The sequence below is a fragment of the Oncorhynchus keta genome, unplaced genomic scaffold (genome assembly GCF_023373465.1).
Source record: "Oncorhynchus keta strain PuntledgeMale-10-30-2019 unplaced genomic scaffold, Oket_V2 Un_contig_19897_pilon_pilon, whole genome shotgun sequence".
NCBI lineage: Eukaryota > Metazoa > Chordata > Actinopteri > Salmoniformes > Salmonidae > Oncorhynchus > Oncorhynchus keta.
In genome coordinates this window covers 1-16,826 of record NW_026281721.1, presented here as the reverse complement: position 1 = coordinate 16,826, position 16,826 = coordinate 1, and the positions used below count along the sequence as shown (strand labels likewise).

At 43.2% G+C, this 16,826-nt stretch overlaps 1 long non-coding RNA gene and 1 pseudogene across 1 annotated transcript; both read right to left on the bottom strand.

Annotated features, from left to right (window-relative positions):
- Positions 1-16,590, bottom strand: part of LOC127920549 (visual pigment-like receptor peropsin) — a 34,239-nt pseudogene extending 17,649 nt beyond the window's left edge.
- Positions 977-4,894, bottom strand: LOC127920550 (uncharacterized). Its single transcript, XR_008106628.1, has 4 exons — positions 4,836-4,894; positions 3,582-4,643; positions 2,820-3,389; positions 977-1,052 (listed from the first exon to the last, which is right to left on the bottom strand). It is a non-coding gene; the product is annotated as an uncharacterized LOC127920550 (long non-coding RNA).
- Positions 16,591-16,826: the final 236 nt, after the last annotated feature.

Genomic DNA, 16,826 nt, shown 5'->3' with positions numbered 1-16,826 from the left:
GCATTTCACTGTCAGGTCTACTACACCTGTTGTATTCAGCATTTCACTGTGAGGTCTACTACACCTGTTGTATTCAGCATTTCACTGTAAGGTCTACTACACCTGTTGTATTCAGCATTTCACTGTCAGGTCTACTACACCTGTTGTATTCAGCATTTCACTGTGAGGTCTACTACACCTGTTGTATTCAGCATTTCACTGTAAGGTCTACTACACCTGTTGTATTCAGCATTTCATTGTAAGGTCTACTACACCTGTTGTATTCAGCATTTCACTGTCAGGCCTACTACACCTGTTGTATTGAGCATTTCACTGTAAGGTCTACTACACCTGTTGTATTCAGCCTTTCATTGTAAGGTCTACTACACCTGTTGTATTCAGCATTTCACTGTGAGGTCTACTACACCTGTTGTATTCAGCATTTCACTGTAAGGTCTACTACACCTGTTGTATTCAGCATTTCACTGTAAGGTCTACTACACCTGTTGTATTCAGCATTTCACTGTAAGGTCTACTACACCTGTTGTATTCAGCATTTTACTGTGAGGTCTACTACACCTGTTGTATTCAGCATTTCACTGTGGGATCTACTACACCTGTTGTATTCAGCATTTCACTGTAAGGTCTACTACACCTGCTGAATTCAGCATTTCACTGTAAGGTCTACTACACCTGTTGTATTCAGCATTTCACTGTGAGGTCTACTACACCTGTTGTATTCAGCATTTCACTGTGAGGTCTACTACACCTGTTGTATTCAGCATTTTACTGTGAGGTCTACTACACCTGTTGTATTCAGCATTTCACTGTAAGGTCTACTACACCTGTTGTATTCAGCATTTCACTGTGAGGTCTACTACACCTGTTGTATTCAGCATTTCACTGTAAGGTCTACAACACCTGTTGTATTCAGCATTTCACTGTAAGGTCTACTACACCTGTTGTATTCAGCATTTCACTGTGAGGTCTACTACACCTGTTGTATTCAGCATTTCACTGTGAGGTCTACTCCACCTGTTGTATTCAGCATTTCACTGTGAGGTCTACTACACCTGTTGTATTCAGCATTTCACTGTGAGGTCTACTACACCTGTTGTATTCAGCATTTCACTGTAAGGTCTACTACACCTGTTGTATTCAGCATTTCACTGTAAGGTCTACTACACCTGTTGTATTCAGCATTTCACTGTAAGGTCTACTACACCTTCAGCATTTTACTGTGAGGTCTACTACACCTGTTGTATTCAGCATTTCACTGTGAGGTCTACTACACCTGTTGTATTCAGCATTTCACTATGAGGTCTACTACACCTGTTGTATTCAGCATTTCACTGTAAGGTCTACTACACCTGCTGTATTCAGCATTTCACTGTCAGGTCTACTACACCTGTTGTATTCAGCATTTCACTGTAAGGTCTGCTACACCTGTTGTATTCAGCATTTCACTGTCAAGTCTACTACACCTGTTGTATTCAGCATTTCACTGTAAGGTCTACTACACCTGTTGTATTCAGCATTTCACTGTGAGGTCTACTACACCTGTTGTATTCAGCATTTCACTGTCAGGTCTACTACACCTGTTGTATTCAGCATTTCAGTGTAAGGTCTACTACACCTGTTGTATTCAGCATTTCAGTGTAAGGTCTACTACACCTGTTGTATTCAGCATTTCACTGTAAGGTCTACTACACCTGTTGTATTCAGCATTTCACTGTGAGGTCTACTACACCTGTTGTATTCAGCATTTCACTGTGAGGTCTACTACACCTGTTGTATTCAGCATTTTACTGTGAGGTCTACTACACCTGTTGTATTCATTTCACTGTGAGGTCTACTACACCTGTTGTATTCAGCATTTCACTGTAAGGTCTACTACACCTGTTGTATTCAGCATTTCACTGTCAGGTCTACTACACCTGTTGTATTCAGCCTTTCATTGTAAGGTCTACTACACCTGTTGTATTCAGCATTTCACTGTGAGGTCTACTACACCTGTTGTATTCAGCATTTCACTGTAAGGTCTACTACACCTGTTGTACTCAGCATTTCACTGTGAGGTCTACTACACCTGTTGTATTCAGCATTTCACTGTGAGGTCTACTACACCTGTTGTATTCAGCATTTCACTGTAAGGTCTACTACACCCGTTGTATTCAGCATTTCACTGTAAGGTCTACTACACCTGTTGTATTCAGCATTTCACTGTCAGGTCTACTACACCTGTTGTATTCAGCATTTCACTGTCAGGTCTACTACACCTGTTGTATTCAGCATTTCACTGTGAGGTCTACTACCTGTTGTATTCAGCATTTCACTGTAAGGTCTACCTACACCTGTTGTATTCAGCATTTCACTGTAAGGTCTACTACACCTGTTGTATTCAGCATTTCACTGTAAGGTATACTACACCTGTTGTATTCAGCATTTCACTGTAAGGTCTACTACACCTGTTGTATTCAGCATTTCACTGTAAGGTCTACTACACCTGTTGTATTCAGCATTTCACTACTACCACCTGTTGTATTCAGCATTTCACTGTAAGGTCTACTACACCTGTTGTATTCAGCATTTCACTGTAAGGTCTACTACACCTGTTGTATTCAGCATTTCACTGTAAGGTCTACTACACCTGTTGTATTCAGCATTTAACTGTAAGGTCTACTACACCTGTTGTATTCAGCATTTCACTGTAAGGTCTATTACACCTGTTGTATTCAGCATTTCACTGTAAGGTCTACTACACCTGTTGTATTCAGCATTTCACTGTAAGGTCTCCTACACCTGTTGTATTCAGCATTTCACTGTAAGGTCTATTACACCTGTTGTATTCAGCATTTCACTGTAAGGTCTACTACACCTGTTGTATTCAGCATTTCACTGTAAGGTCTACTACACCTGTTGTATTCAGCATTTCACTGTGAGGTCTACTACACCTGTTGTATTCAGCATTTCACTGTAAGGTCTACTACACCTGTTGTATTCAGCATTTCACTGTGAGGTCTACTACACCTGTTGTATTCAGCATTTCACTGTCAGGTCTACTACACCTGTTGTATTCAGCATTTCAGTGTAAGGTCTACTACACCTGTTGTATTCAGCATTTCACTGTAAGGTCTACTACACCTGTTGTATTCAGCATTTCACTGTGAGGTCTACTACACCTGTTGTATTCAGCATTTCACTGTGAGGTCTACTACACCTGTTGTATTCAGCATTTTACTGTGAGGTCTACTACACCTGTTGTATTCAGCATTTCACTGTGAGGTCTACTACACCTGTTGTATTCAGCATTTCACTGTAAGGTCTACTACACCTGTTGTATTCAGCATTTCACTGTAAGGTCTACTACACCTGTTGTATTCAGCATTTCACTGTAAGGTCTACTACACCTGTTGTACTCAGCATTTCACTGTGAGGTCTACTACACCTGTTGTATTCAGCATTTCACTGTAAGGTCTACTACACCTGTTGTATTCAGCATTTCACTGTAAGGTCTACTACACCCGTTGTATTCAGCATTTCACTGTAAGGTCTACCTTACACCTGTTGTATTCAGCATTTCACTGTAAGGTCTACTACACCTGTTGTATTCAGCATTTCACTGTAAGGTATACTACACCTGTTGTATTCAGCATTTCACTGTAAGGTCTACTACACCTGTTGTATTCAGCATTTCACTGTAAGGTCTACTACACCTGTTGTATTCAGCATTTCACTGTAAGGTCTACTACACCTGTTGTATTCAGCATTTCACTGTAAGGTCTACTACACCTGTTGTATTCAGCATTTCACTGTAAGGTCTACTACACCTGTTGTATTCAGCATTTCACTGTAAGGTCTACTACACCTGTTGTATTCAGCATTTCACTGTAAGGTCTACTACACCTGTTGTATTCAGCATTTCACTGTAAGGTCTACTACACCTGTTGTATTCAGCATTTCACTGTAAGGTCTATTACACCTGTTGTATTCAGCATTTCACTGTAAGGTCTACTACACCTGGTATTCAGCATTTCACTGTACGGTCTACTACACCTGTTGTATTCAGCATTTCACTGTAAGGTCTATTACACCTGTTGTATTCAGCATTTCACTGTAAGGTCTACTACACCTGTTGTATTCAGCATTTCACTGTAAGGTCTACTACACCTGTTGTATTCAGCATTTCACTGTGAGGTCTACTACACCTGTTGTATTCAGCATTTCACTGTAAGGTCTACTACACCTGTTGTATTCAGCATTTCACTGTAAGGTCTACTACACCTGTTGTATTCAGCATTTCACTGTAAGGTCTATTACACCTGTTGTATTCAGCATTTCACTGTAAGGTCTACTACACCTGTTGTATTCAGCATTTCACTGTAAGGTCTACTACACCTGTTGTATTCAGCATTTCACTGTGAGGTCTACTACACCTGTTGTATTCAGCATTTCACTGTGAGGTCTACTACACCTGTTGTATTCAGCATTTTACTGTGAGGTCTACTACACCTGTTGTATTCAGCATTTCACTGTGAGGTCTACTACACCTGTTGTATTCAGCATTTCACTGTAAGGTCTACTACACCTGTTGTATTCAGCATTTCACTGTAAGGTCTACTACACCTGTTGTATTCAGCATTTCACTGTAAGGTCTACTACACCTGTTGTACTCAGCATTTCACTGTGAGGTCTACTACACCTGTTGTATTCAGCATTTCACTGTAAGGTCTACTACACCTGTTGTATTCAGCATTTCACTGTAAGGTCTACTACACCCGTTGTATTCAGCATTTCACTGTAAGGTCTACCTTACACCTGTTGTATTCAGCATTTCACTGTAAGGTCTACTACACCTGTTGTATTCAGCATTTCACTGTAAGGTATACTACACCTGTTGTATTCAGCATTTCACTGTAAGGTCTACTACACCTGTTGTATTCAGCATTTCACTGTAAGGTCTACTACACCTGTTGTATTCAGCATTTCACTGTAAGGTCTACTACACCTGTTGTATTCAGCATTTCACTGTAAGGTCTACTACACCTGTTGTATTCAGCATTTCACTGTAAGGTCTACTACACCTGTTGTATTCAGCATTTCACTGTAAGGTCTACTACACCTGTTGTATTCAGCATTTCACTGTAAGGTCTACTACACCTGTTGTATTCAGCATTTCACTGTAAGGTCTACTACACCTGTTGTATTCAGCATTTCACTGTAAGGTCTACTACACCTGTTGTATTCAGCATTTCACTGTAAGGTCTATTACACCTGTTGTATTCAGCATTTCACTGTAAGGTCTACTACACCTGTTGTATTCAGCATTTCACTGTAAGGTCTACTACACCTGTTGTATTCAGCATTTCACTGTAAGGTCTATTACACCTGTTGTATTCAGCATTTCACTGTAAGGTCTACTACACCTGTTGTATTCAGCATTTCACTGTAAGGTCTACTACACCTGTTGTATTCAGCATTTCACTGTGAGGTCTACTACACCTGTTGTATTCAGCATTTCACTGTAAGGTCTACTACACCTGTTGTATTCAGCATTTCACTGTAAGGTCTACTACACCTGTTGTATTCAGCATTTCACTGTAAGGTCTATTACACCTGTTGTATTCAGCATTTCACTGTTCTACTACACCTGTTGTATTCAGCATTTCACTGTAAGGTCTATTACACCTGTTGTATTCAGCATTTCACTGTAAGGTCTATTACACCTGTTGTATTCAGCATTTCACTGTAAGGTCTACTACACCTGTTGTTTTTGGTGCATGTGATAAATATGATTTGAGTTGACTTGTATCCTGATGTGACCATCGAGGTAAACCCTTAGAGAGGTTCCCATGCTGTTCACTGTCACTGATTACTCTTGATCTGCTGCAAGAGCTTCTATAATATCATTACTGTCAATCAGGTCTTTTCCCTAACCCTTTCTGCCTGGAAACTCTTCCTTTAACCCTATAGGCTCAGACACAACAATAGGAAACTCTTCCTTTAACCCTATAGGCTCAGACACAACAATAGGAAACTCTTCCTTTAACCCTATAGGCTCAGACACAACAGTAGGAAACTCTTCCTTTAACCCTATAGGCTCAGACACAACAGTAGGAAACTCTTCCTTTAACCCTATAGGCTCAGACACAACAGTAGGAAACTCTTCCTTTAACCCTATAGGCTCAGACACAACAATAGGAAACTCTTCCTTTAACCCTATAGGCTCAGACACAACAATAGGAAACTCTTCCTTTAACCCTATAGGCTCAGACACAACAGTAGGAAACTCTTCCTTTAACCCTATAGGCTCAGACACAACAGTAGGAAACTCTTCCTTTAACCCTATAGGCTCAGACACAACAGTAGGAAACTCTTACTTTAACCCTATAGGCTCAGACACAACAATAGGAAACTCTTCCATTAACCCTATAGGCTCAGACACAACAATAGGAAACCCCTTTCTTTAACCCTATAGGCTCAGACACAACAATAGGAAACTCTTCCTTTAACCCTATAGGCTCAGACACAACAATAGGAAACTCTTCCTTTAACCCTATAGGCTCAGCCACAACAATAGGAAACTCTTCCATTAACCCTATAGGCTCAGCCACAACAATAGGAAACCTCTTCCTTTAACCCTATAGGCTCAGCCACAACAGTAGGAAACTCTTCCATTAACCCTATAGGCTCAGCCACAACAATAGGAAACTTTAACCTCGCCTGCCTCCCTTAACTGTGCAGAACTCACTCTGCCATTTCCCGGTTGCTAATATTCGAATAGTTTGCCTAATTTCAGTTTTTATGTGACTAAACAAGTAAGTGTAGTGTAGAGAATCATTATACCATCTAAATCGCTGTGAAATATATTTTCCATAAGCATAAATATTGTATTTTCAGCTGTTCGTAGCTGGTGTACAAAACCGAAAGTAAAAGACGCAAAAACTAAACTTAAGAACGAGAAGCATAGAACTAGCTCACATAGATCAGATCTATGACTGGCTGTCAATGAGAGTGACAGATCTGTAACACACATTTCTATGTGAATTTGGTCAGGTCTTCCAAAAAGTTACATATTGCAGCTGTAACCGGTCTGCCTCTTTTAACCCTAAAATAATAATTTCCTCCACTTCCCTTCCAGGCTTTTCCTCCACTTCCCTTCCAGGCTTTTCCTCCACTTCCCTTCCAGGCTTTTCCTCCACTTCCCTTCTAGGCTTTTCCTCCACTTCCCTTCCAGGCTTTTCCTCCACTTCCCTTCCAGGCTTTTCCTCCACTTCCCTTCCAGGCTTTTCCTCCACTTCCCTTCCAGGCTTTTCCTCCACTTCCCTTCCAGGCTTTTCCTGCACTTCCCTTCCAGGCTTTTCCTCCACTTCCCTTCCAGGCTTTTCCTCCACTTCCCTTCCAGGCTTTTCCTCCACTTCCCTTCCAGGCTTTTCCTTCACTTCCCTTCCAGACTTTTCCTGCACTTCCCTTCTAGGCTTTTCCTGCACTTCCCTTCCAGGCTTTTCCTCCACTTCCCTTCCAGGCTTTTCCTCCACTTCCCTTCCAGGCTTTTCCTCCACTTCCCTTCCAGGCTTTTCCTCCACTTCCCTTCCAGGCTTTTCCTCCACTTCCCTTCCAGGGTTTCCTCCACTTCCCTTCTAGGCTTTTCCTCCAATTCCCTTCTAGGCTTTTCCTGCCCTTCCCTTCCAGGCTTTTCCTGCACTTCCCTTCTAGGCTTTTCCTCCACTTCCCTTCTAGGCTTTTCCTCCACTTCCCTTCCAGGCTTTTCCTCCACTTCCCTTCCAGGCTTTTCCAAGCTTCCCTTCTAGGCTTTTCCAAGCTTCCCTTCTAGGCTTTTCCAAGCTTCCCTTCCAGGCTTTTCCTCCACTTCCCTTCCAGGCTTTTCCTCCACTTCCCTTCCAGGCTTTTCCTCCACTTCCCTTCCAGGGTTTCCTCCACTTCCCTTCTAGGCCTTTCCTCCACTTCCCTTCCAGGCTTTTCCTCCACTTCCCTTCCAGGCTTTTCCAAGCTTCCCTTCTAGGCTTTTCCTCCACTTCCCTTCCACGCTTTTCCTCCTCTTCCCTTCCAGGCTTTTCCTCCACTTCCCTTCCAGGCTTTTCCGCCACTTCCCTTCCAGGGTTTCCTCCACTTCCCTTCTAGGCCTTTCCTCCACTTCCCTTCCACGCTTTTCCTCCAATTCCCTTCTAGGCTTTTCCTCCACTTCCCTTCTAGGCTTTTCCTCCACTTCCCTTCCAGGCTTTTCCTCCACTTCCCTTCCAGGCTTTTCCAAGCTTCCCTTCTAGGCTTTTCCAAGCTTCCCTTCTAGGCTTTTACTCCACTTCCCTTCTAGGCTTTTCCTCCACTTCCCTTCTAGGCTTTTCCTCCACTTCCCTTCCAGGCTTTTCCTCCACTTCCCTTCCAGGCTTTTCCACGCTTCCCTTCTAGGCTTTTCCAAGCTTCCCTTCTAGGCTTTTCCAAGCTTCCCTTCCAGGCTTTTCCTCCACTTCCCTTCCAGGCTTTTCCTCCACTTCCCTTCCAGGGTTTCCTCCACTTCCCTTCTAGGCTTTTCCTCCACTTCCCTTCTAGGCTTTTCCTGCCCTTCCCTTCTAGGCCTTTCCTCCACTTCCCTTCCAGGCTTTTCCTCCACTTCCCTTCTAGGCTTTTCCTGCACTTCCCTTCCAGGCTTTTCCTCCACTTCCATTCCATGCTTTTCCTCCACTTCCCTTCCCGGCTTTTCCTCCACTTCCATTCCAGGCTTTTCCTCCACTTCCCTTCCCTTCTAGGCTTTTCCTCCACTTCCCTTCCAGGCTTTTCCTCCACTTCCCTTCCAGGTTTTCCTCCACTTCCCTTCTAGGCTTTTCCTCCACTTCCCTTCTAGGCTTTTCCTCCACTTCCCTTCTAGGCTTTTCCTGCCCTTCCTTCTAGGCCTTTCCTCCACTTCCCTTCCAGGCTTTTCCTCCACTTCCCTTCTAGGCTTTTCCTCCACTTCCCTTCCAGGCTTTTCCTCCACTTCCCTTCTAGGCTTTACCTTGAACGTGTGGTAATGCCAGAATACCTTAACTCTAACCCAGCCTTAGGCTGGTGAAACCAACTGACTAATGTGTTTACAGAGAAACAGAATGTGATCCGTAAGTCAGAAAAGGTAGAACGAGGCAAACCAAGCCTGCCTGGAGCCAATATCTCTGTAGGCTTATGGTTGATCAAGGAATCATTTGCGACTATTGTCTACTATTGGAACTCTGCTTTAGGGCCATTTTTGCAATAAGTATCCTCCGTACCAAAGTTAGTCCTGTACCTCAACCAGGGTCATACATCTAGGCCTACAGTATCATGCTGTACAGTTGTATCCTCTGTACAGTATGTCTATGTCCTCCACGGTCAATTCCATTTCAATTCAGTCATTTCAGGAGGTAAACTATAAATTGGAATTTCAGAAATGGAATTGACCCCAAACTTGAAGTCCTCCTCTAATAGCTCCAAAGGGTCTCGCCACGTCCCCATCCTGACGGAGCCACTCAGAGACGGGTGGAATGTCCCACGTGTACCTGTTCTGTTCATGTCCCGTCACGCTCTCTGATGCAGTAATCTGCTAATACTTCTGTTCATGTCCCTTCACGCTCTCTGATGCAGTAATCTGCTAATACTTCTCACATGCCTGTCTCTCTCTCGCTCTCTCTCTCTCTCTCTCTACTTTTACTTTCCTCCACATCTCTCTCTCTCTCTCTCTCTCTCTCTCTCTCTCTCTCTCTCTCTCTCTCTCTCGCTCTCTCTCTCTCTGTCTCTCTCTCTCTCTCTCCCTCTCTCTCTCTCTCTCTCTCTCTCTCTGTCTCTCTCTCTCTCTCTCCCTCTCTCTCTCTCTCTCTCTCTCTCTCTCTCTGTTTGCTCCCTCCCTCCCTCCCTCCGTCTCTACTTTACTTTCCTCCACATCTCTCTAAAGACACAAGAGAGGGGAATGCTTCCTATCCCAATATTGTTTTCTCCTCCCATTAAAAACCTGAGATAACAGCAATGGCTGAGAGGTGAGATCATTAAGTAAGGCTGTTTTCTAGAACTAAGGTGTGGAAGCCTCCCTTCCCCCTTCCTTCTGCTCATGAACCTAATTATAACACATAGCTACAGGCCTGGTTATATCTCTATATCTCCGCTTCTGAGCTTAGACTCTCTCATAACGGTAGGGAGACTGAGTCTGGATCCAAAATGGCGCCTGTATTCCCTGTATACTGAACTACTATGTACCCTATGTGAGCCCTGGTGAAATGTCGTTCTCCACACAGGTCATTTCAGACACAGCCTGTGACTGGCACTGAGGCAGTTATTGTTACACCAATGTTGTTGTAGGTCCTAAATCCACAGAGGGTCCTCTCACAGAGTAGCTAGCAGGATATCAGGCCTTGACCACGGGCTAACCTTCACTAAGGTAAATAAGCAGTCAGAAATTCCTAAAGTACCAACCAAGTATGACGTTTATTTCGTCGCCAGTTAAAACCCTCAGGGTTTTATAGTTTTATAGTTCAAGCAGATTTGGCTCCGGCTATACCGATGCAGTAGGAAATTAAATACTTAACATTTGCTTTGCGTTATTCGTTATTTCAGGCTGTGAGACGTATTTGAAAATAGCCTGGTCCCAGATCTATTTGTGCTCTCTTGACAACTCTAACGGGCGTGGTCACCAACAGATCTGGGACCGGGCAGATCTGTATTTCATACTGAAAACACAAATTAGTATTTTGAAGGCTTTCTGTCTCATGGATTCACAGCAGTTATTTTCCAACACTGATCTGAGGTAAAGGAATCCTGTAATTCCAGTTCTGTTCACTCTACACACACGACACCAACATTGTCTGTACTTGCCTCAACATATTATATTGCCTAATGGTTTTTCAGATGGAATCCCCAAATTCCTAACTGGTCTCAGATCTGTTTGTGCTGTTGCAACAACCACCCGGTTGTTGACAAAACAAAACAGATCTGGGACCAGGCTTCCAGATTCCAATGGGTATGTGGTTGTTGACAGATGGTACAGGAACCCTGGCTCCACGGTCCACAGCCATAATCTGATTACAGATTAAACTCCTACCCACATGAATACTAGTCCTAGTCTTAATCCCCCTTCTCACTCTGTTTCCACTTTACCACTCCTTCACTGCATTCATCTAGATTGGTCCAAGACATTAGAATATTGGTCCAAGACATTAGAAATGGACCTCTTCACTTCACAAGACATTAGGAAATGGACTGGATTGGTCCAAGACATTAGAAATGGACCTCCTTCACTCTGGATTGGTCCAAGACATTAGGAAATGGACCTCCTTCACTCTGGATTGGTCCAAGACATTAGGAAATGGACCTCCTTCACTCTGGATTGGTCCAAGACATTAGGAAAGATCCTCTCTTCACTCTGGATTGGTCCAAGACATTAGGAAATGGACCTCCTTCACTCTGGATTGGTCCAAGACATTAGGAAATGGACCTCCTTCACTCTGGATTGGTCCAAGACATTAGGAAAGGGCCTCCTTCACTCTGGATTGGCACAAGACATATAGGAAATGGACCTCCTTCACTCTGAATTGGTCCAAGACATTAGGAAATGGACCTCCTTCACTCTGATTGGTCCAAGACATTAGGAAAGGATCCTCCTTCACTCTGGATTGGTCCAAGACATTAGGAAATATCCTCCTTCACTCTGGATTGGTCCAAGACATTAGGAAATGGACCTCCTTCACTCTGGATTGGTCCAAGACATTAGGAAATATTGGTCCTCCTCTTCACTCTGGATTGGTCCAAGACATTAGGAAATATCCTCCTTCACTCTGGATTGGTCCAAGACAGGAAATGGACCTCCTTCACTCTGGATTGGTCCAAGACATTAGGAAAGATCCTCTCTTCACTCTGGATTGGCACAAGACATTAGGAAATGGACCTCCTTCACTCTGGATTGGTCCAAGACATTAGGAAATGGACCTCCTTCACTCTGGATTGGTCCAAGACATTAGGAAATGGACCTCCTTCACTCTGGATTGGTCCAAGACATTAGGAAATGGACCTCCTTCACTCTGGATTGGTCCAAGACATTAGGAAATGGACCTCCTTCACTCTGGATTGGCACAAGACATTAGGAAAGATCCTCCATTCACTCTGGATTGGTCCAAGACATTAGGAAAGGGCCTCCCTTCACTCTGGATTGGTCCAAGACATTAGGAAATGGACCTCCTTCACTCTGGATTGGTCCAAGACATTAGGAAATGGACCTCCTTCACTCTGGATTGGTCCAAGACATTAGGAAATGGACCTCCTTCACTCTGGATTGGTCCAAGACATTAGGAAAGATCCTCCCTTCACTCTGGATTGGTCCAAGACATTAGGAAATGGACCTCCTTCACTCTGGATTGGTCCAAGACATTAGGAAAGATCCTCCATTCACTCTGGATTGGTCCAAGACAGGAAATGGACCTCCTTCACTCTGGATTGGTCCAAGACATTAGGAAATGGACCTCCTTCACTCTGGATTGGTCCAAGACATTAGGAAATGGACCTCCTTCACTCTGGATTGGTCCAAGACATTAGGAAATGGACCTCCTTCACTCTGGATTGGTCCAAGACATTAGGAAATGGACCTCCTTCACTCTGGATTGGTCCAAGACATTAGGAAATGGACCTCCTTCACTCATGATTGGTCCAAGACATTAGGAAAGGGCCTCCTTTCACTCTGGATTGGCACAAGACATTAGGAAATGGACCTCCTTCACTCTGGATTGGTCCAAGACATTAGGAAATGGACCTCCTTCACTCTGGATTGGCACAAGACATTAGGAAATGGACCTCCTTCACTCTGGATTGGTCCAAGACATTAGGAAATGGACCTCCTTCACTCTGGATTGGTCCAAGACATTAGGAAATGGACCTCCTTCACTCTAGATTGGTCCAAGACATTAGGAAATGGACCTCCTTCACTCTAGATTGGTCCAAGACATTAGGAAATGGACCTCCTTCACTCTGGATTGGTCCAAGACATTAGGAAATGGACCTCCTTCACTCTGGCTCTTTCCAGGTGAGCCCTAGTCTAGCTCAGCCTAGGATTCATTTGGACTCTTCTGGAAAGAGGAATCTAAAATAGCACAGGTTCTATACTCTAGACTCCAAGCCCCCCTCAATCATGGGTCTAAAACCATCATGAGTATCTTGACCAATATAGAATAAATCATTTATCGTTGAAAGCTACTTTGGCGCCTTATACAGTTCGAAGAGCATGAGATCAAATTTGAAAAGACATAGCATTTTTACTAATCTCAACAATATGACTTTCATTATTTTAGGTCTGCTTCATTGGATTTTATAGGTAAACATTGTTAAAATGAGGACTGGGGTACATGTTTTACAATTTATGGGAATTTTGTAATGTCCAAACATGAATATTGAGTTACATTGAAATGAATGCGTTTTAAAGTAATGTATAGTGCAAAGTCCCTCTTAAATGATCCATGTCCCTCCATCATGTTTCTCACATTCACATGTTCAGACTACATTTGGAGAGAATACGCTACATATACAAAAGTATGTGGACACCCCATCAAATTAGGGGATTTGGCTATTTCAGACACACCCATGTGGTTCAGTACATAGGTATAGCCTATAGGTCATAGTAAATGAGAGGGTAACAGCTATGCCAGCAGCCTATAGTTCATAGTAAATGAGAGGGTAAAAGCTAAGCCAGCAGCCTATAGGTCACAGTAAATGAGAGTAACAGCTAAGCCAGCAGCCTATAGGTCATAGTAAATGAGAGGGTAACAGCTAAGCCAGCAGCCTATAGGTCATAGTAAATGAGGGTAACAGCTAAGCCAGTAGCCTATAGGTCATAGTAAATGAGAGAGTAACAGCTAAGCCAGCAGCCTATAGGTCATAGTAAATGAGAGAGTAACAGCTAAGCCAGCAGCCTATAGGTCATAGTAAATGAGAGAGTAACAGCTAAGCCAGCAGCCTATAGGTCATAGTAAATGAGAGGGTAACAGCTAAGCCAGCAGCCTATAGGTCATAGTAAATGAGAGGGTAACAGCTAAGCCAGCAGTCTATAGGTCATAGTAAATGACAGTAACAGCTAAGCCAGCAGCCTATAGGTCATAGTAAATGAGAGTAACAGCTAAGCCAGCAGCCTATAGGTCATAGTAAATGAGAGGGTAACAGCTAAGCCAACAGTCTATAGGTCATAGTAAATGACAGTAACAGCTAAGCCAGCAGTCTATAGGTCATAGTAAATGAGAGAGTAACAGCTAAGCCAGTAGCCTATAGGTCATAGTAAATGAGAGGGTAACAGCTAAGCCAGCAGCCTATAGGTCATAGTAAATGAGAGGGTAACAGCTAAGCCAGTAGCCTATAGGTCATAGTAAATGAGAGGGTAACAGCTAAGCCAGCAGCCTATAGGTCATACATAGTAAATGAGGGTAACAGCTAAGCCAGTAGCCTATAGGTCATAGTAAATGAGAGAGTAACAGCTAAGCCAGTAGCCTATAGGTCATAGTAAATGAGGGTAACAGCTAAGCCAGCAGCCTATAGGTCATAGTAAATGAGGGTAACAGCTAAGCCAGCAGCCTATAGGTCATAGTAAATGAGGGTAACAGCTAAGCCAGCAGCCTATGGGTCATAGTAAATGAGGGTAACAGCTAAGCCAGTAGCCTACAGGTCATAGTAAATGAGAGAGTAACAGCTAAGCCAGTAGCCTATAGGTCATAGTAAATGAGAGAGTAACAGCTAAGCCAGTAGCCTATAGGTCATAGTAAATGAGAGGGTAACAGCTAAGCCAGTAGCCTATAGGTCGAAACAAAATGTAAACTTACAAAGTTGTGCGTAACGGCATGGTGTTTAGTATACGCTAAACTTCCAATGAAGTAAACTTATAGGCCTATGCTTATTATCTTGTGACTGTAGGTCACAGATAGTGTGGGAAAGGATTGCAGGTCCTGTCAGGTTGCCCCCCTTGCCACTGAGCAGGGGGCCTGGGGTTTGGTTAAAGCCCCTCTAAGACAGTAATTGTAGGTTCCATTATTATAACCTAACGGCCTCTGTAAAGGGGACCAGTGGTAGCCTCAATCAGCATATAGTCAAACAGTGCCTCAGATTAGCTTTGTTTACACAATTTCTATTTAACTAGGCAAGTCAGCTAAGAACAAATTGTTATTTACAATGACGGACTACCCCCGGCCAAACCCTAACCCGGACGACGCTGGGCCAATTGTGCTCCGCCCTGTGGGGCTCCCAATCACGGCCGGTTGTGATACAGCCTGGAATCGAACCATGGTCTGTAGTGACGCCTTTAGCACTGGAGATGCAGTGAGGACCGTGCCCCAGGACTACCTGACATGATGACTCCTTACTGTCCCCAGTCCACCTGGCCATGCTGCTGCTCCAGTTTCAACTGTTCTGCCTTACTATTATTCTGTTCATTTATGAAGGGCTATATAAATACATTTGATTTGATTTGAGTTTCACCTTCTCCTACAGACACTTGTGTAATACCCCTGTGCCCTCAGCCGTTGAATAGCCCTATAATTGACTTTCACTTGCCCACTAAAATGTACCATTAGCCTACAAGTTAGGGTACTCAATCTAGTGAGCTGCTCGCGGGTTTATAACGGGCTGTAAAATAGAGGCGTTGTAGTGAATTTGACTTGGGACATGCACACGCATAGCCCCCGGTCTCTAGGATCCCAAAATAATTAGTTTTATTGGGTGTGCTGTCGTAGCCGACAAGCCTATAGTCGTTAGAAGGATAGCTGCCTTAATAAGGGGCAAATACTACTGTTAGTAAATCACCACGGATACAGTCGTTAATAGTCACCTTTCTGAAAGGTTGTTGCCTAGGCTACGCAGCATTCAGTGACAGTGGCAAGAATGCACAATGGTCTTTAGAAGAGTTTATTCCTACAGTCTGAAATTGCCAGGGGGAAACTCTCTGTGTGTGTGTGTGTGTGTGTGTGTGTGTGTGTGTGTGTGTGTGTGTGTGTGTGTGTGTGTGTGTGTGTGTGTGTGTGTGTGTGTGTGTGTGTGTGTGTGTGTGTGTGTGTAAAATATAACTGAGACTTTGTTCTCAATATTTTGACTTTATTCTCGAAATTACATTTCGAGTTCATTCTAGAAATATTGGCACTTTATTCTAGAAAAATTGTCACTTTTTTACACAATTTAATTTCAACTTCATTTTCTAGTTATTGCCACTTTATTCTGGAAATATTGTCGCTTTAAAAAAAAAAGTACTATCATGCTAACAACAATAATAATGCAAGTGCCACCGACCACGAGCAGTTTGATGTTTCTCTTCACTTGGCCCTAATACTCTTCCGTACATTTAGGATAGGGACGTCCCAAAGATCCCGGATAGCAACAACCAACCAACTATCCAACCAAGCAACCAATCAACCAATATTTATCTCTTAACCTGGCAGGTCCAGATCCAGGTGATCAAAAGCCGTCATCTCCGAAGAGTTAAAGATGTCCAAAATCCCTCTGGAGTACCCGAACATGGAGATGCTAGCGTCCGAGATGCCAGGTTCAACGTGAGGAAGTCTGTAGGCAGCAGGGTGGCCCTCTGTCTGTACAGCACCAATATCACGAGACTGTTGCCTAACAACGACAGCCAACCTGGAGAAGAGATGAGACACACAAATTCACTGAGACATTTCACCAACAGGATAGATATTCAGATATAGGACTACTACTTAAGCAATTAAAAATATTTAAATAATATCTGACAATTGTTTTCAGGGGTAAAGCTCTGGTTTCACATAAAACTAATTTGAAAATTATCTCAGTAGCAATTAAAAAAAAAAAAATCTCAGCATGGCTTCCAATAACATCTGTTATTTTAAGTCTCTATT